At 42.1% G+C, this 21,742-nt stretch overlaps 1 protein-coding gene across 3 annotated transcripts in view; it reads left to right on the plus strand.

Moving 5' to 3' along the window:
• LOC308062775 (contactin-4) overlaps window positions 1-21,742 on the plus strand; it is a 357,825-nt gene that overhangs the window by 52,183 nt on the left and 283,900 nt on the right. For all 3 annotated transcript variants that reach the window (XM_080384699.1, XM_080384697.1, XM_080384696.1), the window contains exon 2: window positions 5,751-5,795. The gene's annotated coding sequence lies outside the window, so the exon portion shown is untranslated. The remainder of the gene's footprint in view (window positions 1-5,750; window positions 5,796-21,742) is intronic.

Raw genomic sequence — 21,742 nt, forward strand, 5'->3', positions numbered from 1 at the left:
TCACTTATAACTTTTGCTTCTGGCACTTCAATCTCAGTAAGAAAAGATTTAATATGAGAGAGTGATAGGAACAAGAAATGAAGGGGAACTAATGGTCTCCTCCCTTCCCTGGTAGGTATAGCCTGTTAACTTCTGCTTGTTCTTTCACGTGAAGAATCGCTCAGATGTGACATTGAACAATATCCTTTGTGCCGTGTCCTTCAGCCGAGGCAGGCGTTGGGCCAAGTAGAAATTTGAAAAGAAAGCACAGAAATATTGGAAGATCCCATCTGGTTTTTGTGAAGCTGTGGTGGACTCTTCTGGGAGTCAGCAGCCAGCAGAGTGGCTCATGGGCTGGGGATGGTCTGGAGAGCTCGTGCAACCTCCGTTCCCTGGGGAGAAGGAGCTAAACTTGGGTCTTCTACAGCAGTAGAGTAACTAAAGGGGCTCTTGAGATCTCATTAAAAATTAGGAAGATTATAAACCTGCAGCTTGGGCTGATGGTGGATAAAATGTGATAGTTTCCTTAGTGAGGAGCTGGTACAACCCATCCCCGTCTGTGGCTTGGAAAACAGGCTGCAGTGATGTTGTTAAATCTTGGTAATGAAAAAACACACGCAAAAAACCCTGACCCTCTCTGAAGTGAATTTTCCCTTTGTGTCATCAAAGCCTGACATGTTCAGTTAAAATAACCTTTGGTAAGTGGCTGGGTTGATGCACTATATGCAAATGAGTGAAGGATCTCTTAATCAGCAGTTCGGAGAGACTAGAATATCACTCATAGACAATGAAAAGCGATTTAATGCATTTCATTACTTTGTGTTTAAAGTAGAAAGGTGATGAACACATCATCCTCTCCAAGTGCCACCTGCTGTAGTTATTCCGGGCTTTTTACTGATAGATGGACACTTCACCTGGATCTCTTTGGGAAAATAGCTTTGAAAGAACATCTTCCAAACAGGTGCCTCTTCCCTGCATAGTCAGTAAGCAGTTGCTCCACGCCTGTTCCCACAAGGCAGGGAAGCCCATTTTAAGTAATAGAAGACAATTTTAAAGGTTATATAGCTTACAGGTTCAATTTATGAACCAGCTGGTGAATCACTTCAAGATCTGACAATCTCTCCAAAGAATTCTGGTGTCTAAAGATTTACTATCAATATGCATCATGCAGGTCAATGTTCTCTTCATTTGTAGAAGAAAATGACACCAAACAAGTGGCATTGTAAAGCCTAAAAATCCAATATAAATGTGTAATGCTTATCCCCACTTGATGAGACCAAGGCATTTTGCTACCTCAAAATAACACTTTGAAATATTTAATTTTCACTTTTTTTTGTGTTGGGATAAACCACATGGGATCTCTGTTTTCATAGCATTTTACTTTGAAGTTAAACCTATCAAACCCTGGGAGAGCTGTAATGGTGATTAGGCTTTTTGGGTTTTTCCTCCATGAAATAGATTACACTTGCAAAACGCTTTTGGCTGACTCACTAAACAACGTTTAAAAGCGCAGGAAATACTTCTGTGACAAATGCGCACTGGATTTATATTTCAGCTTCAGAAAACTGCCTTTTCAGTTTAGCTCCCATAATCAATCTGTTGTGTTAATAACAATGTTTGAATTCACAAACAGGAGGAAAGCCAAGGGTTCGAACGCGACTGAAGAAGGGCTGCGCTATGTCTCGGCTGCAGCTGGTACATGATGCTAGATAAATCGTGCGAGACGTGTGCCTGGTGCAAGGAAAGGATGTGGCTGATGCCCGGTGCCACCTTTGCCGGACCACTTTCTGGTGGTCTGTTGATATAGGTAGTAAAACTGGACGATACATCCGAGTTGGTCTCCTCTGGCTGTTTTTGAGAAGGTGGAAGAGGGGTGTGTGTGTGTGGGGGCTTTGCTCTGAGAAATTCTGCTCAGGAGCAGGAATAGGGACAGCAATAGGAACAGTTGCAGGGAACATCTTTCCTAGTGAAGGCTGGTGGGACTGCTGGGAATGAAAATAAGGAAGAGCAGGTTCAGATGCACTTGGTTATTAAATAAGCCTGTGTTAATAAGCCTACAGGATAGCAGGCTTGTGGTTCTCCTATGTCTTAGCTTTTTTGGAAGAATATTGCATTTATAGAAAGTGAAATATTTGAAGGGTATCAAGTTTTTATTGGAAAACAGAAGTGGAGAAAGCTCTTAAATGCTATATAGGGGGTTTCAGATACAGACCTGCAGTCTGAGGGCTTCTGGAGTGAAGCACAGATGCAAAGTCTCATGGTTTCCTTATTTAAGCTTTCTTGAAAATGGGATTTGGAAGATAGGAGAAGACTAGGCTGTGGTTTGGCAGGCAATACAGGAGAGTGCTGGAGTAAGCTAGTTCAATAAACCTAAGCCCAGAATAGAGCTAGAGACAGTAAAAAGATGAAAAAGCATCAGCAAATTAGTTGTTGTGTGTGACCAAGGGAAATTTTTGGCTAGGGGATTCAGAGCCTGATGCATCAGTAACATTCCTGCCGTGAACCAGGCTTGATTTCCTTCCATAGAGAAATGCCATCACCCTTACTCTGCAGTCTTACCTCGCGTAAGTGCTCTGAGGAAAGATGCATTAGGAACTGTCAGCATTTACGTATTATACTAATAAACTTCCAGGTGGGAAATGCACCTCAGCTTTCTGTGGGATAGCTTCTCTCAGCTTGGTCTGCATTAGTGTGTCAATATAAATTTGGAACGTAGCACGCGGATTTCTGCTGGCAGCAGACGAGAGAACAGCGCTTCAGGCTCTCATCAGTGCGTCCTGTTGCCAGCTCCCAAAGAACTGCCTCCACCTGGAAAGTAGATTTTTTTTTTTTTTTTTTTGTGCAATTACACTGTATTTCTGTGAAATGAAGTGGTGCTTCTCTGGTTTTATTTTCCATCATTAAGTGATTTTTTTTCCTTGAAGTATGTGCTGTGCCTCTACATGAAATGAGGGTTGCACAAACCTGATTTTCTTTTTAGGTTTCTTGGAAGCTACAGCTTTGAGAGCAACTGAAGTGGTGACTGGGGAGCCACATTAAAAGAGTGTTGTTGCCTTTTCCTTTGGAGACAACTTCATATCTGTGTTATGAAGTTTTATTTTCAAAGCCTTCTGTTGACAAGGGATGCAGAAAATACTGAAGCTGCTAAATTCAGGTTTTAGTGTGCTGTCTTCCATAGTGTCACCTAGGGGAGAGAGCACTGTCTGCTTCCCTCAGTACCTGTTCCAGTCTGTTCTTCGCTTGGGATAAGGTGTGTGTTTGAATTGATTGGAAGCTATGGCCAAATCCTCCAGGCTATGTTTTTTTTTTTTTGTTATTTAGCAAAATTGCTTGGGCACTGCTGAATGCTTGGGGGCCGTGTAATTTAAATGCCTTAGGTTTTCAAGCTTGAAAGTCCAGGTTCAGTGCTGCTTGTGAGGATAATGTACAATTACTTTAATCACCATCTGGAACACCTGACTAAGAGCAGTGATGTTCAGCCTTTTGCAGTTGTTATGGGATGAAATACTGTACTGAAAGTAAAACATTCTGAATTTGCCCGTTCCCCGGTTTAAATCAATATCTCTGCCAGTGCAAAGTGTTTTAAGAAATTGCCCACAGAAGTGTTTCTGTTGTTGGAAGCTGAAATTTCTGAAGGATTTGAGTAGGTGCATGCTGCTGGTTTGATCTGTTAAGTAGAGAGAAGTCATAATGGAGAGCTGTTTTTTTTAACCAGTCATCTGTTACTTCTACCCCCAAATTATTCAGTATCCAAAGCACTCAATGGGCACATGGGAAGATATCCTTCTTGTGTGAGTATCTAACCGATGTGAGCAGCTCCAACAGAAGAAAGCAGGAATAGGCTCAGTAGTAAGTGCGTCTGCTGGGATTGTGGGGGAGAAGAAAAAGGAAGATTTGATCCAGTGTCTCCCACATGTGCCAAAAAAACCCCTCCAACCTAGCTCAATTATGCACTCCAGCATGATGGGGATTTAAAAAAAAAAAAAAAAACAAACCCAAACCCAACCCAGATGCAGTGCTGAAGGTTGTGTGGTGGGTGTTGTGTAAGAAACCTCCCTTCTGCTTTGGCTCTCTGCCCTCTTTGCGCACGCAAGCTCAGGGGTCTGTCAGGGATGGATTGGCAAGTACAGAGAAGATCAGAGTTTTCCAAGTAAAAAACTGGGGAGCTTTTCTTTGTTTTCAGCAGCAAGGGAGGGATTTGTAGGTGTCTTAAAAATATGCAGCGATGTTGGTGTTGGAGCGTTTCTTAACTTGTGCTAGTTGTTCTCCTAAACTTTCTATGACTGAAGCGATAAGTCAAGCAGTTACAGTAAATAGAGTAATATTTTGATTGGTATGAAACCCTTCATTTCTTCTTGATGTCTAATTAGCGTAGCTCTGTATGTCAAATATTTATCCGCTCTACCCAGTGTTGTGCTCACTTTGGTGGGGCTCCATCTGGCTCTGCCTTCCTCGGAGCCTGTTCCTCTAGCAGTGAGCTTGCCCATGCTCAGCGCTGGTGCCAGATCCCACCCAGTTGCCCATCAGGTCTCTTGAACTGGGAGGGAGCTCTTCCCTCCGGCAAACGCGGGTGGCAAGCAGTGCTGTGCAAAACCACGGACGGGCCAGCCTGTGACTCCTTTCGCTTCGTGTCACTCTGAAGTGCAGGCTGAGAAATGTCCTGCCAGGTCCTTCCTAGCAGCTGCTGATTGCTTGTGAGTGGTACGTCCTCGGTAAATGAAGCCATCATATGCCTGTAGATGACCAGTAACGTAATTCCTTGGCATAAAATCTCCCACAGCAGAACTGGTGAGAGCATGTGGTGTAGAAGCCTTTTGTATTCTCAGGGACTTGAGTATTGCCTGTGTTGCACACTTGAACAGGAGCAGGAGGGGTTCTCTGGCTCTAGTGGTAACGGCACCTCAAGTTACAACACAGCCGACAGCCCTTCAGTTGAAAAATGATGACCAATGTTTATCTTTAGGCCAAAATGTCAGACCTTTATATTTTTGTGCCGTCTGGGATGTGTTGATTGTATTTCTTGGCATGTTTGCTGCCTTACAGCGCGCACCCAGTTCTCATTTCATACGTGTGTCATGTATCTTCTGCATCTACCATATGTACTTCGTGTCCCATAGCCAGCTACTGAACATGTGACGCTATCTGATTAAAAACATCTATTAAACAGATTTCCCGTTGTTTTTCTCCTTTTCAAAATCTGATCAATGAGTAGTTTAGATATACTGGACTGCCTTGGGAAACAGCTGTGCTTCAGCCCTTTTTTTGGGATTTAGGTTGGTTTGTCGTCAGCTGGGGGTAGCCTTGAATTAGCAGCAATGGGGGGGGAGCTGGGGGGTTGTGCCAGCTTTGGGAGACTGAGAGCGTTTGAGCTGTGGGAGAAGATGGGGATTCACTGCGAGAGCCTTTAGGAGCCAGAGGAATTTCAAACCTTAGTGAAGTCAGAGTTGAAAAAATAAGTTTCAGGTAGTGCCAGGTGGAGAAACTGGAGGGTAGTGCAGCGTCTGGAGCAGGGGCTGGTGACTGGTGCATCCTGGCAGGGGCCGCAGGCAGGGAGACCTTGGTGGGCTTGGGGGGAACTGCAGAATTTTTCTACTGCTTGATTCACAGAGTGTCTGACCAGTTTCCTGCTTTTATCTTGTGGTACTATGAAAATAGAAAACTAAAAATAATCAAAGAGCTTCTTTCTTTTCAAGATAAGTTGATGCATATAAGAATGAATTGAGTATCAGTTTCAGTAGAAATGACTTTTCATGTGAATTTCTATTTTTCAGGTATTGGAAATTTGACTGAAGTCTACATATCATGCACTGGAGAAGGTAATAGTACTTCAATACTAATTTTGATTTGTTGGTGATTTCTCTTCTTAATATCATTGCATTGAATGTCAAAATCTTTGCATTGCTTGTGCTTTGGACTGAAGAATCTGCCCCTTAATTTCTCAGTACACTATCAGTGGGTTTTGTGTACCTTTTTTTTTTTAAAAAAAAAAAAAGTATGAAAAGTCTGCATTTAAGTTTTTTAGGGTGTATATCTTGCATTTATCCAATTCCACATCGGAAGGTTTATGGAGGATATGGAACAGCTTGCCTTTAAACAAGACAAACTTCAGAAAACTATTTTTGTAAATGTACCCTTGTTTAAAAGAATGTATGTGATATGAAGATTGAACTTCTTACAGAAGGATATGGATATCTTGTTACCAATAGTGGTTTTCTTCTGGTTAGGCTTTTATTTTCCTTGTGAAGAGGCTTTCAAAATTGGTGTTTGCGTAATCATTGAATAATTGACTGTATAGCTGAATTGGCCAAACAAACCTGTGTCACTCTGAAACTCAGATTTTCTTAATGGAATCAATATTCTTAGTTGAAAGGTGGGTTTTGTCCTATATAACCTGAAATCATCTTGTGGGTGTTTTTATGTGGTAGTTATTGTTTTGGTGTTTTTTTTTCCCCCTCAACCCCTGGAACAGCAAGTACGAAACACAAATTTAAGTGTGAAATAAATTGCTCTGTGGAGTGGTCAGCTCTGGTCCAGCCAAGAACAGAAGGCTGTGCCCTCCTTTGCATCCCTACTACCTTGATTTTGCCCTGCCAAGCTTGGCTTCCATGTAGCCAATATCCACGGATAAAACTGCTATCAAACAACAACATGCTTTTAAGTATGAATTGCTATCTCCAAAGGAGGAAAAAAAAAAAACTTTCCAGAGATTACAATGAAATATTTTTTAAAATATGTGGTTTTCCTTCGTAGTTTTAGGCATTGTTGTCCTATCTGTTCCAGAGATGTTACAGATGCCTTCTGATCAAAATATTTAATCTCTTAATTCGTTTTTTTGGAGTGATTAGGAAGTTTCTCCTTAGTCCTTGGTGGTGTTTACAATGAAAACTGAATTACTGCTGTAGATCAAATAACATATTTTTATTCAGCCTGGGCCTTCTGAAATTTGCAAAGCTATCTTTGTGTGAGGTTTTCAAAGACAGTATGATAAATTCTGTGATGTATCACTTGCTAGTGGTCTGAAAGGAAAAGCTTATTTCTTAATATAAAAGATAACTTTGAATAATGGACTCCTCATCCCTTTGGACAATACTCCTAAATTAGCCTCAAAGCCCTTTCTCAGGTGAAATCTCATTTTCAGGTTCCCCATAGTAAAAAGGAGATACTGATACCCATTTCATTTGGAAAGTGTTTTCAATCTTGCTGATGAAAAGTACTTCTGAAGAGTTAGGCAACCTTGATTAATTGAGCCTGAATAAGAAGTGCAGGATCAAATTTCAGGATATTATTTTTAGGCTGCAGGCTTGTGTTCTGCATTCCAAATCCTTGAATGCCAGTTTGATAGCAAGTGTGAACGACTGGAGTAGACAGCTATATGCACAGTAGTAATGGCTTGCACATACTGACACCACTATAGACAGAAGAATGGAAATTGCTTTCTGTTTACAGAACAGCGTAACTATTTGGTAAACACTTCTCATTAGCAAGAATGTGATTAGAATTTGTGTTAAATGCCTCAGTTCTGTGATATATAACCTGTGTGGTGTTTGTAGTGAAGTGGTCATTAAAAAAAAAGCTGTGTGGAGAAGTGCTCGGCAAATATTACGGATGCTTAAAAGTTCAGTGATGCAACATGTGATGTTTAGGTCTGATAATGGGACCCTAAGCCAGAGCTGCCTTCTGTGGGAAGGGGGGGGCAGAATAGCAGTCTGATCTAAGCTCTGAGATGTCCTGAGCAGAGAGCTTGTGTAAACTGTGTGTGTCTAAAATTCGCCCCTTGCTGGCAGGGCTAGCAGCATACCTTGAGATCCAGCATTGTGCTTCCAAAGAAGTGAGCACAACACAATTTTTTAGGAAATTGGAGGGGTCACATGTGTTATGCTCAACAAATACACTATGATGGGGATTGCAATTTTTATGTTTTATACACACTGCATTTCTAAGGGAGGGGAGGATTTGCTAGCCCACAGTCCTGAGCAGCATGTGGTCCTTGCCAAGCCATAAGCAAGGCAAATTTGCGGTTTTGCTTCTGGTCTGGTGAGCCAAAACTGGCTGTTGCTTACCTAAGTGACTCAGTAAGTACAGATTAGAAAGGAAACGTTTGTGCATTGTAATAGTATAATTATAAAATTCTACTTTATTACCTGTCAAGCTAATTAAAACAGTTACAGGCTAACAGTCGTCTTAGCTTGTGGCATCTGTGCATTGTATTCAACAACCAGGCTTACAGTGTAATTTTAATTAGAAATATTACCAGCAGACACAGCGTAGCGTTGTGTTGGAGAAATGTCCTTGCCTGTGTAGGAATACTGAATGTGCTGGGTAATAGCTCTAAGAAAGGAAATAGTAAGGAATATGCTTTCTGCCTCGTAGTCTGAATAGCAGTTAATCGTGGCGTGGTTTGAAACTGTAGGGTTGTTCTTCCCCCACTGGCATCCAGCACCGAAGCGGCAGCATCCCCCTTGCTTGGTGTGTGAGTGTTTGTGTCTTGTTACCTGTTGGCTGCTGGGATCTGGAGAAGTGCCACCCCTTCCAGGTGGAAACTTGCTTGGGTGGAAGCACTGCGGGTCGGTGTGGAAGAGGATTACTTGGATATCATCTTACTATATGTACCTTACAGCACTCCTTCAAAGACGGGAATTGTCATCTCCAGACATCCCTCCGCTTCTCAAGGTCCATGGAAAATAACTGTCCTCCTTCCTAGGCACCTTATTGCCAGGTGTCTGCCACCAAGTCCCCTTACTCTTTCCCTGATGCTCTCCTGAGTATGTGCTGTGTCCTTTCCTCCCTTATGGCCTCCTGGTTTCCTTCCATCCTGGTTCCTTTCTCCCCCTCGGCACTCTCTGTGCCTGCCAGCCCTCTCCTTGGACAGCTGCTTCTTGTATGCGTTGGGTTTCTCGTGCCACCAGTGCTTCCCTCTGTGTGGAGAGCTCGAACAATTAAAACTGAATTGGAAAAAGTTGAATTTGCAAAATTCCTATTTTTACAGTGGGTTTATTGGTATCTTTTGAAAGATGAGTGGTCTCTTCTTTCCTTGCCGTTGCACCTCAGATAATTTGGTAACTTTACAGTGGAATGAAATGACAATTCTTGATACACATAAGTGGAGTTACAATTATTTCAGGGGCAGCATTTTGCTTGAGACGTCTCCTGTTTCTTATGTAATATTTAGGATGGGGTACTCCTGGCTTGACTCTTCTTCATAAGAGCGTGATGACTACAAAAGCACCAACTGGATACTTGAGCAAAAGTTGTAATAGTTCCGTTAAAAGTCACGGCACCTGCCCAGCTCTCCCCTGGCAGGCTGGCTTGGCAGCCCGAAGGTGTGCCCCGTGCCACAGGGAGCTTTCCCTTGGCTGGTACAGAGCTTTCAGGGTGTATTGTCTTTCAGAGTATGTTGTCTGTGATCCCTGAGTGGGTGTGCGGAGCTGAAAATAGCACCCAACGAACGTCTGGTAAGGCAGCAATGCTCTTCCCTGCAGAACCTGATGGAAAGAATATTTCTGCACGAAGCAAATCTGCCCTTCTGCTCTTGCTTGATACTGAGAGGAGGTCCTGGCCTTACAAGAAGGTTAAGATGTCATGAAGTTTAATATACTCTGAAAATAGTCCTGCTAAAGCCACTGTTGGTTGTGATTGATGATGCATGTTATGATGGTAGTTCTGAATCTTGTGTTTGTGTGTGCAAATTGCTATTTTCCAGCCTTTTCAAGGTTGATAACTTTATCTTATGGTGCAGCCCATGTTTAAGGATTTCACGTTGCATTAGCCTTTGATTAAGGGGAAAGTAACTTTGATTAAAAGCCACTAACAGTGGTTCTGTGGACTGGCTTGGAATAATCTATCAATCATTCTTCACGACTGAGAGCATATTTTGGACATGAGGGTCACCCTTTGAGGATTAATTTTCTGAGATAAACAGCTAATAGCTGTTGGATTATTATGGTCAAAAGAAGTTGTTCTGGCATTTTTAAAGAGTTCATTACCGCAATAAGGACTTGCTAAACTGATCAGGTTTTAAGCCATTGCTTGAACAGCCAGGTCAAGATGCATCAACCTTGGTTCAAAGGCGTTATTGAATGATAGTTGCACACACCTCCCTGCTCCTGCTTGGGTAGAGGCACGTCCTGGCAGTTGCTTTTGCCTATTTCGCCATTTTTTTTTCCTATTAATTGAACTTTCTGCACCCTTTACGTTAGCAACTAAAATAGCCAGTTGGCAGCTTTATTGGAGTCCCCTGTAAATAGCAGAATAAACATGTTCTTCACAATATCTGGAAAATACATTTCACAGCTGGCTTATGTTTGTGGGTGGGTGTCACTGCCTGCTGCTTATCCTTTGGGCTTCAGGGTTCCTTTCTTCTGTCTCCATGTTGTTGTTTTTTTGTTTTAGTTCCTGCAACACTGTCATCAGGTGAGCTTACAGGTGTAGAGGAGCAGTACGTTGTGAGGACAACTCCTGAACTGCTAAAAGATGGAGCCTGCTCATGGGTGTACAAGTGGTAGAGGCTGAAAGCAAAAGAAGTATGTCTGAGATAAACGACTTCTATTTAATAAAAAAGGCAGAGCCTTAAACAACAAAGATATAGGTAGCTGCTGTCAGAAGCACTACTTAAAAGGAATGAGAAACTGTCTTCTGGAGGGATTAGTGTACTGAGAAATAAACTGCTGTATCACTGGAAGCAAGCACTAGGTAGCCCTGTGAGGAGCAGGGAGTTGGATTTCATGATCCCTATGGCTCCCTTCCAACTCCAAATCTGATTCTAATACAGAGTCTAGAGGCTCTGCAAAAAAAAAAAAAAAAAAAAAAAAAAAAAATCCTGCTGTAATTCAATTAAAATCACAGTAGGATTTTCTGTTTGAGATGGTACATGCATGATTCTGTATCTCGTGGTGGCTGGTGCCTCAAAGGTTACTTAGGTGAGCGTAGAGCTCTTGAAAAATGCTGTAGTGAGAATTCTGGAATGACAGAATTCTTCATTTATTGACAGGTGCATTTTCCCAATGCACCTGTTGAGTTTGGACTGCTGCTTGGTCTTCACGTATTTGACACTTCTCTAGTAGATTGTTAATCAAGAGTTGTAGTAAGCACAAAAAGTAAATGTTTCTTCCTACAGGTGGGACAAGAGATGTGGCAGTGGTTTTGACCATTACCAAAATGGCTGCTTTGCTATCAAATCTTGTGTTAATTGTTTGAAATGCCTTGAATGTGCCCTTAGCAATTTTCAATAGCATCAATTAACATTTAGGAAATTAATTTCAGAATACTGGAATATTAAACATTTACTTTAGAAATGTAAATGAGGTGTACCAACTTTGCATGTCACATGCCCCTTAACCCAATATTCATAAGGCAAAAAATGCTAAAGTCAGCAAACACAAAGATGTTTTTTGGTGCTAAAACTATGAAATATGAAATGATTGCTGCCAGTTTCGATGCTGCAGCAGTATACTAAAGATATTTGCTCAGATACATGGTGCTGGAGCACTCTGAAACTGCAAAAGTGATACCTCTGGCTAGGAATTAGGAAATCCCAAACTAAACAGATGTCTGGATGAAACATCACAGCCTGTCTATCCCTAAGGGTTCTTTGTGGCATACTTCATTTTTTTCTTTTTTTTTTTTTCAATTCCCAAGAAATAAACAACTTGGAAATTAAGGTGCTTCAGGAAATCTTTAGTTAAAATTAATATTTTCTTTGCAGATTAAAATACTTGGTCTTATCTTTACTAGAACCTGTTCTATCACCCTTTTATTGTTATCAGTATAAAATACTATCTGTATGATTCTGCAGAAAGGTGTAATGGCTTGACTTAGTCTTCTTGAAAAATGCTTGCCTGGTCTATCTGGTTTTTTTTCTATATTGGTCTTAAGTGTATGTTTGCATCCCTTGCTCCAACAACAGTGTTCTGGCAAACTGAGGCATTGCTTCAGTGGATCAGTCTGCCAAACAAAGGAATGTTCCTTAGGGTGAACTTTGAAGTCTCTTTTGAATTCTGCGTCTTAGTTTCTTTTACTTAGGAGCATAGTTATATTAGTATCCCCTTTGAGAAGGAAAATAAAATCTTTTCGTTTTACTTAATTCAACCTGATCATCACACCTATTTATACCATCTTGGGAAGAACATCTTTGCCTCCTTGCTTGGAAACACATCTTTTGTTTCTATTTCTCATAATCTTACTCTTTCTGAATCATAAAACTTCTTGTATAACATGTTGCAAGTTTAGTTTTCATGGAATGGTAGAGTTTGGAAGGGATCTGTAGGAATGATGTAGTGCAATTGCCCTGCTCAGAGTTTTCTAGTAAAATGTTATTTCAGTACTTATTGAGTGGCAGCTGTCCTCGATACACCATGTGGCATGAAGAAGGAATCAGAATATGACTCATTTTTTGTCTCCAGTATGTAATTCCTTCTGGTCTTTTTTTATCACTTCAGCTCCCTTGCCACTTTTAAATCTTTTAGAAGTTATCACTTTAGACTCACAGCCACTATTTTCATTCCTCTTCACATAAAACTCCTTTCCATCAATTCTTTCCTGTAGCACTCTATTAGCTCTGTATTTTCCTTTGTACTGGTGACTCATTACCAGTTATGAGTGTGCAGCAATGTATGTTAGTTGTCACCTACTGTAAAGTACTTATTTCGGTAGTTTAACCGCCCAATATTTGCATTTCATGCATTGCTAAAGTTAATGGGAATTTGTATCAGTTTTGTGGCGCCCTATTTCAAAGTAGTTCAGAGATCTCTTGTTCCTCATTTTCTTCATCTTCGTTCTTCTCATTCCACAAGAATTATAACAATTCTGCTGTATCACCTGCTTTGATATGTGAGATGGTATCTTCAGCACAGTCCTTGACGTCTTTTTTTTTTTTTTCTTCTTCCACAAGAAGCAGACAGAAAAAGCTGTTTTCATGCTGAACAGATGTGTCCTGATTTTCTTTAGTTTTGTTTAGGTTTTACCACAGTCTGTTATCCTAGAATTAAAACACCTCTTCAGAGGCTGATGATTAGAATTACCTCTATTTTTTTTTTCCTCCCTGTAAAATGTCACTGTAGCATCTTTCGCTTTTTCTTGATGACTGCTTTCAAAAGGTATGCAGTAGTGGAGCTGCAGTAGCTAGTGCATTGAGTTATGCCACTTGAACGTGAACTTTAGTCTTCACCATTGATGATCCCATATTAGTAGTTCTTCTTTTTGATAGTGCTGTGAGAATATATTGTTTGTAACTTCTTCTTATCCATCAAGACCTTAAACTTCGCAGTCTTCAGCATTCAAGCATCCTGAAGGGCTTGCGTGCTCTTGGGGCTGGCTCACATCTGTTGTGGCTCAGCACACCCTTGCTCAGAGATGTTGGTTGTTCCCACCAACACATGTGAAAACCCACCGGAGTTTCTCTACTATAGTTTTTGCCTAATCATTGACTTCTGTGGTGGTTTGTTGTACACCATTCCATAGCCAGCTGCAGTGGTTTTTAAATCAATTTGTAATGGGGATTTTATGGTGATTGTGTTGCCAGGTTTCTTTTTAAGCTAGAAAGATGTTGGAAGGGAATGACTGACCCACCAAGGACGCACAAGCTCCTTACTTTCTCTCCTTTAGCAGGACACTTCTTTTGCTTCAGCATCTGTTTGAGACTTCAGTGTTGTGCGCTAATTACAGTTGCCATTTAGCGAACCTACACGCAAGCTGGGGATGGGGATGGTTATATGCAGCCTCCGAGTCTCAGCTGCTCCTTAGGCGAGGCTCCTGGACTACGTGTACGTGATCTGAAGCAGAAGGGCTTGTGGATATGGCACAGGTACTGCAGGCGGGTGTTACCTTGTTAAAATTAATCTCCCGGTTTTCATGATTAATTGCACTAGTGTAAACTTTGTATTTCTAGATAGAGCAAGGTGTACATGGTCATTTGGTGAGGACCTCTGGCTGTATTTATCTCTTCTTAGAAACAGGGACCTCAGCTTGCACTTCTGAGCTGCTGAGAGTCTGCAGCAGCTCAAAGTCATTATGCAGCGTTACAAATAACTTCAGACAGGAGATGTGCTACTTCTCTCTCCGTTAAGAGTGCTGCTCAGATCTGGAAGTTGCTTTGCTTTTCAGGCAGAACCGTAGATCTGGACTAGGTCTGGGCATCCCCATTTTATGCTATCTCTTTGTTACTGTCAGAACTCATCACGTACATCTGCCAGACTGTACGTGTAGCATGCGTGCTAAGTAACTTTGGTTTTTGCACAGTGAATCTCCCAAGGAGATGCTGTCATCTTTGCTGGATTTTCATTTCGCTCTCTTTAGTGCTTTCTGCAACTTACTGCAGGTCGAAAATCACACTTACCTTTGCTGGTGGTGCCAGCCTGGCTCTGGTCAGGGACATGCAGTTTTTACACTCTTGTAAGTTTGGGTTTGCTTTTTATCTTCCGAGACATTATTTTTTTTACCCTTATACCTTGTGTTTACCATCTGCATTTTAGAGATAATTTCAAGTATTTTTATAACCCCATATACAATATTTTCAACTCAGTTAATTGTACCAAGTTCACTTTCTATAGTAATACACAAAGCGGTTGCAGTCTTTGTTCTGCTACAGTCCATAGCAGAAAAAAAATCATCAGTTTCCAGATGACTTTCATTTTCCTTCCTAAGCCATTTCTGTGTAGTTCTGCATTCCAATGCTCTCTCTGCACTAAAGCTCTTTATGCTGTGGTGTATTTTTAACTAATGATGTGTCACTGTACCAGCTTGGATTTTCTTGTATCTATTCTGTAAACAACTAAAGTTCTTTTTAAGGGGGAGGAGGAGGAGAAGAAACGGTGCCAAGGAGTTACAAGTCGTGTTCGTCTTCATGCAAGCAAAAGAGATCAGACTGGCCTAGGACCAAATTAATTAAATGTTCCATTTAGTGGAAGATGTCAGTTAGGAATAGATAATACTTTCCATCTGAAGTGCTTCACTGGTAGAGAAGAACGTCTCTGTGTGAGCAAGCAGCTTCTGAATGTTACACAAATGTCAAAGCACTTGCAGAAGTTTTAGGGCTGAGACTTTGCTGGTGAATGTTATCTCCCCGCAGGTTTTTTGGCTCCAACTTTCCCATTAAGAGGGGCAGCGTCAGCAGAGTGCTCAGGGATTACAGGAGCCAGAAGGACCAAAGCATCATGGAAGCAAAGGGAGACTCGGCGCAGTTATTGCTGTTAGTGGATTGCGGTGCCAGGTCCGGGTGGAGCGGGAGGGTGTGCGGGTTTAGAGGGTAACAGTGGACAGAGTACCTCTTGCATTTATATTTAATGAACTGGTAATTGTGACATACGATGAGGAGAGAAGAGTAGACCTTCTGGGACTAAGGCTGAGAAAGGAGTTAGGAAAAGGACTTGGTCAAAGTAAAGTAAATTGGCAAAGAGGTGGGGGGGTTTTCTTAGCAAAGTGTGTGTGGGGGAGGAGACTGGAATGCTTCCCTGCATGTAATTTTCTGCAGTAATTGAGTATAGTTGTAGCTTCTGAAACTATATATATGTATATACACACACAGATAGATATTTTAAAAGTCAGTTACCTGGAATATGTATTCTTAGGTTGCAGAAATGTAATTTCACATACTGTAGGCTAGGTAACTTTAATAACAGTTTACTGATGTAATACTGCCCTCTGCTTAAGGAATGCCAAACTTCATTGCGTAGTTGTATTGCTTAAAACAAAACACACCTGAGCAAAAATCTGGATTTTTATGCAGAACTTAGGATCACTTTGGTCTGGAAGGCTAGATCCCTGGTATTTGTGGGCTGCAGGATGTGAGCACTGACTGGCTCAATTACCGCAGGTGGATCCTGTTACCCATCTGGTGGTGTGGGACTCTCCTTCCAACTGTAAAAGTAATGTGAAATGTTCTGTTGTTCTGCTCTGAAATGTTTATGTAATAATCTTCGTCTTATAAGAGTCTTGACTAGAGGTGGTTAGGTAAAAGAATGAAGCTAACATGTATCTGTCAAAAGCAAATTGACTCATTTTGATTAATTTGCTGGAAATAAATACCAAAAGGATGAAAAAACTATTTGCTTGTCATCTGAAGTGACTTGGTGCACTTGATTCTGCCAGTGTGCATCAGACATGTTGGTTTTGCTTGTAGCCACTGCAAGCATATTCCATGTGGGACAGTAATGTCTTGAATTACCATTTTCACAGAGGACGTAGAGAAGCAGTCCCCCACTTCGCATGTTCCTTTTTCGTTTTTCTGGGATCAGCTTGTGATCCACTTCATAGGCAGAGCTTGTCTGACACTGATCCAGGTTGTCTACATAGCACTGGTTGTTATCCCATACATATTTTTTTGTTTTAACTGTGCAAACCTAATACTTTAGCCCAGGGCTTGGCCAGCCTGATGTGGTGCCCTCTGCACTGGGGGCAGCCGATACTGGGAGTGACAAAACACGTGGGAGGTACCTGAAGCAGATTACCTGTGCAGATAGAGGTGTTGATACAGAATCAACCCAGCACATGGACATCTGACAGGATTTGTGATTCCCAGCTCGAGTGAGAAATATCAGAGGCACAAATGTGATTGCCACTTGTCTTGTGGGTTGTTTTTTTTTCTCTCTCCCAGTTCACCATGTCGCTTCTCTTGATAAAGCCTCAGCTTGCAAGCGCTCAGGCATGTCTCAGCTTTACCCAAGGAATTAAGCCATCGGGGCTGGAGGAGATTAAAATATTAACAAGAGCATAATCAAGATAGAGAGCCCCTGACAGCTGCCTGCTGCTCACTAAGGTATAACCCAATGCCCACGGAGGTGAAGGGGCTGCTCTGAGCAGGAGGAGGCCGAGCTTGCAGAGCCCCCACGGTGTGCTCCTGCCCACCCCTGTCCCACGAGGCTTGCAGGACCTCCCTGAGCTGCTGTGCAACATGCAGGCATGCCGTGCATTCAGCTGCTGTGAATCCATGTCACTCTTAGCTGCACTGGAGTGACGTTGATCTGTCCGAACTGATCATCTGGCCCGTGTTCTGCCAGTGGTGGTCATGGAAAAAAAAGCCTGTTTCAGAATTCAGTAACACAAAGTGACAGAGTTAAAACTCTGCATTTTATATGAATATTAGATGTGATATGTTCTGCTTTATTAAGAAAATCTGTTTGGCATTCTGTTACAGAAGAACTAATTGGGTCTGTAGTGAGTGCATAAATTAGGGTTTCCTTATGCAGCACCACTAATTTATGTACATCGAGGTCTGAGAATGTTCTAGGCAACTTCGGAAGTGATGTGCAGTTTGGGTAAATTTAGAAAATCCAAAGTGACTAAAAGATGTAAATGGATATGAATCTTCTTCCCGAAGCATACACGTGCAGCTGTGCAATAGGTAAAATGCTGGGCAATATGAGGTATGTAAGATAGAGTGTCTGAAGCTCCCTGCTGTTCTCCATTTATCAGACCTGACCAGATAATTCACAGCTTGTAATTATTGGGCTATTTAGTATGATTTCCATGTAACAGAACATGTGCTGATTAATATCTTATATTTTCAAAATGAATCAGTGAATGTTTGTCTCCATGAAGATGCAGAGGAAAGCACTGAGACAGGGAGAGGTCTGGACAAGTGTGATGTCATGGTTGGTTTTTTTTTTTCCTCGTGGTAATAACTGGAGAGACGGTCCCTGAACTACACAGCAGCCTTTTTTCCTCACTGAAATTAGCTGCGTGTCCCATGCTCCTGCAATCCTGAAATGTGAGAGGAGATTGAAGGTCAGTGGCTCGTTTCTGCAACAAGCCAAAATAAGAAACCCCGGTCCGTGCTTTCACGAGTAAGAAGGAGCAGGGATGGGGCGAAGTGAATGGCTTTCCCTAAAAAGCCCCGGAAGGGAATAAAGTGAAATACGCTTTGCATCCCACTGTGTGACTGTGGGAGGGAGCAAGTGTCCAAGCAGCTCCCAGATTCCTAGGGCTGTACACATGGGACCCTTCCTGATTTCCCTGCAGACTGAGATGTGCCGAAGATGCGTCAGATGTTGTGAATATCAAAAGTTAACAGCTGATATTGCAAGCTTAGTGCATTATTTTAACACAGTACAGGGACCAGTTAGTGTGCCTAGCAGAGAAGGTTGGTGTTTTCTAGACCTCTGATCATTAGGAAATGCAGAATGCCTTGGCGTTTAGCTTGTAGGGGCAAATGTATGCAAGATATAGGGCTTTAGTTGCATCAGGAAAGATTCATATTAGATACTGGGGGGGGGGGGAACCTTAGCAAGAGGGAAGGTATGGGAACTGAGTTTGAAAAAGAGATCTCTGGCTTTGGAGGGAGCACAGGGTGGGTGGTCAGTGTCCAGAGCACCTTTCAATGCAGGCATTTGTAATGAAGATTTAAGGTCCCTTAAGGTCCTGCCTTCTTACAGCCCCTGCAGCACTTCATGGGAGCCAGACCATGCCCTGAAGGAATGGCATCTCTGGCAGCAGGCGGGTATGGGGAAATCAGCTGGGAGGTGCTAGCAACTGGACTGAGCTTCCATCAGAAGTGCTTTGGAGTACAGAGATGATAACATGGAGTTTGCATGCTATGCGTGTGAGGACTGCGTTCATGGAGACTGGGGCCAAAGGAGAGTCCCTGTCTCCTTTATTTCCATTTAAGTGATAGGAATGGTTGCCTTTGGATATATATTTTTTTATTTTCTCATCTTACGAGGTGTCTGGAACCATTAAAACAGGCTGCAGCCCCTTCCTGAGATCTAGGTATCTGTTCTCAGCTCTGCACACTGTTTCATTAAGATATTAGATAAAATCTATAAACGTAGCCAAACTAAAATCCAAGCTTTCTGGTTCTCAGGAGCATGGTCTGATGACTACATGCGGTGGCAGCGGGTGCTGTAGCCTGGCAGTAGCATGCGATCCAGCCCAGTAAACTTCTAATTATTGAGGCCCCTCTGGTCTACAGCAGCAGGAAGGAATCTAATAGTTTGATATCGGACATTCCTCCATAGCGCGCTAATAGGGACCGTGGCACCTTTGAAGCAGCTTTGCTCAGGGGCGTCAGCTCGTTGGGGGAGTTTCCATCGCAACTTTTAGTCCCAGCTAGCATGGTTCTCCTGCCAGCATATTCAAAGGGAGACCGGACCCACCACTGTTCACGTAAATGTACTTTTGTTGGGTACAAATGTTCACCGGGAGCTCAGTCCAGCAAGATGCAAATCCTGCTAAGCGTGCAGTCTCTGTGGGATTTAGTTATGGATGCACCGACTCGTCAGCATAGCGATGTGTGAAGCACTTTTCCTGGCCAGGAGCAGTGTTGTAGATGTATTTGGAGCTTCCACGCTAAGCTTCAGTATTTGCCTCCAAGGCAAGCTTTTCACTAGATGAAGTTTTAAGAATCTAGACCAGGGAGCGAAGTACTTCCATCATATATGGAGCACTGTTCTTTCAAAAAGATGTCTTAGATTTACAAAGGTGTTTTCCATGTATAGTAATCAAAGTGTGTATAGAATATACTCTTTAATTAAAACAAAAGAGCTTGAGAGGAATTAAATACACCTATAAAATGAGTAAGTGCTCACAAGGCTTTCATTTAATCAATAGTCATGTCGGCAGTGATTGCAAAAAAAAAAAAAAAAAAGAAAAACAACCTTCAGTACACCATTTTAATCAGAGATGTTTTTCCTGGCACGGGGGTGGAAAATATACTGATTAATTAATTTCTATTCCTGGAATGAGACAGCCTCCCAGCAGAGCTAATCTGAACAGCTTGGTGACATGGCAATATGCAGTAAAAGTGTAAGTGGTCCCTGAGTTGATGTCGTCAGACCCAAGGCAAAGCCCACAGCCCGTGTTGGAGCTGATTAACGAGTAGGTCTACTCCAGAAGAACAAGTGGTAAACTTCAGCGCTGGGGGAACTTGGTGATGCTTTTGATGCGTTGGGTTTATTGAACGTTGGGGTTTTTTTGCCTGGCTGGGAGCTATTTTATGACTTTTTATATAAAGTAGTTTTTACGTTAGGGCTATTTTAGAGCAAAGATATTTTTTTTTTTTCCTTTTTGATTTGCGTGTCAGACTGGCTCCTGCAGTCTGTCCTTGCTCAGCAAGCAGGATGCGGGTTTGTTGTGCCTGTGGGGATGCAGACTGTCCCAGATGAGATGGGAAAGGTAACCAGCTTCCTTCTAGGAGATATTGATGTACTAGTTGCATATAATTAAGAATGTTAACAAGGGCATTATTGTGCTAATTATTATGTCTAATTAGGAGAAAAATTAGAAAATTTCATGGCTACTTCCTGCTAGACAGAACTTACAAGCTTTCCAGAGACTAAATACATTAATTAATCTACCGTACCTGTTTAAATATAAAAATACTAGGAATATTTTCCATTCTGGGGAAAAAACGGAAAAAGCAAGGGTATGTAAACTTCTACTTAGGCAGCCTATTTAAGTATGTAAAACTAAACTAAAAAATGATTACAGAAACGTTGGGTTTTGTAATCCAGTTGATGGAAACAGCTCAGCAAGCAGCTGTAGGAGAACAGGATGAAATTGGACCATAGGGAGGAAGAATTAAATGGGGGTGAGGAGGCAGAAATACTTTATATTGACTTTGGTGGCCAAATTGGCTTACCGTGGAACTCTGGGGTAAAGAAGGGTGGACTTGGAAGACTTTTAAGGGGGGGAAGGAAGCTGTCTGGGAAGGGGAGAGGGGCTACCTGGGATGTGGTGTGATCCTCCTCAATGCATTTGTTGTTCCTAATGCAGCTGAGTATTTTCTATGCTAGTTGAGCAGACTGTGGATGCTCTGGGTTTCTATAAATCCTATCTCTGGCTTTATTATTGTAAGTAGCTTTCACCTGCTGTCATGCTCCATGTTAGCAAAGTTGTGACTGCATGGTACCACAGCTGCAGTGTTGCTGGAGATGTTCAAAACCTGCCTGGATGCGACCCTGTGCAACCTGCTCTAGGTGACCCTGCTTTAGCAGGGGGATGGACCAGATGATCTCTGGAGGTCCCTTCCAACCCTGACCATTCTGTGAGAGGCCCATGAGAGGCTTTCTTCAAAAAGCAGTGTCCTCCCCTATTCCACCACCATGCAGAACTGATAAACTACCCTGCACTGCTTGCAATATCCCACGGAGAAGTCTCTCCAGCGCTTTGTCAAGCTTGTATTGAGAGGCGGCCAGTGCCAGGGCTGGAAGCACTTCAGCAGCAATTCAGAGGAAGGCAATGGTGGGCACAGAGCATCCCCCACACATCCAGCCTGGGATCTCAGTTGTGTTAAAATATTTTAAGAACCTCTAGAGTCTGATCTTGATTCTGTACACTGCTCTTAACTCCACAGGAGTAAATGGGCTTAGTGGTAAAGTGCACAGGCCGAAGAGCTTTGGTGGACGTTCTTATGCAAGCATAATCAGTTCCTAAAATCATCCTAAAACATTTTGGTGGTTTATTGCAACCAATAAAATTAATTGAAATGACATTCTGTGCAACTGGTTTATATGCTGAGAATTTTAGGTGGCCAAATATGAAAGTATGCAGCCATGATTTTAGAAAAGCTTTTATTGGACAGTTGCAATTTGCTCTTAGTTCATTAAAATCAGTAGATGGATGTTATGATCCATTGAGAATGACATGAGCTGTTAAGAACTTTCAGTATGGGATTTGGTTATTACAAACTGTAACTCAACTTCCTTTTATTGCTGCTCTGGATGCGACAGAGTTCACATCTTTATCATCCTGTGAATTAAGTTAGATTTTTAAGAGGACAAGAACTCCTTAAATTCTTTTTCTCCAAGTTTGTTTGCATGAGAGGGTGAGAACTGCG

Source organism: Falco punctatus (assembly GCF_963210335.1).
Source record: "Falco punctatus genome assembly, chromosome: 4".
In the NCBI taxonomy this organism is placed as follows: Eukaryota; Metazoa; Chordata; class Aves; order Falconiformes; family Falconidae; genus Falco; species Falco punctatus.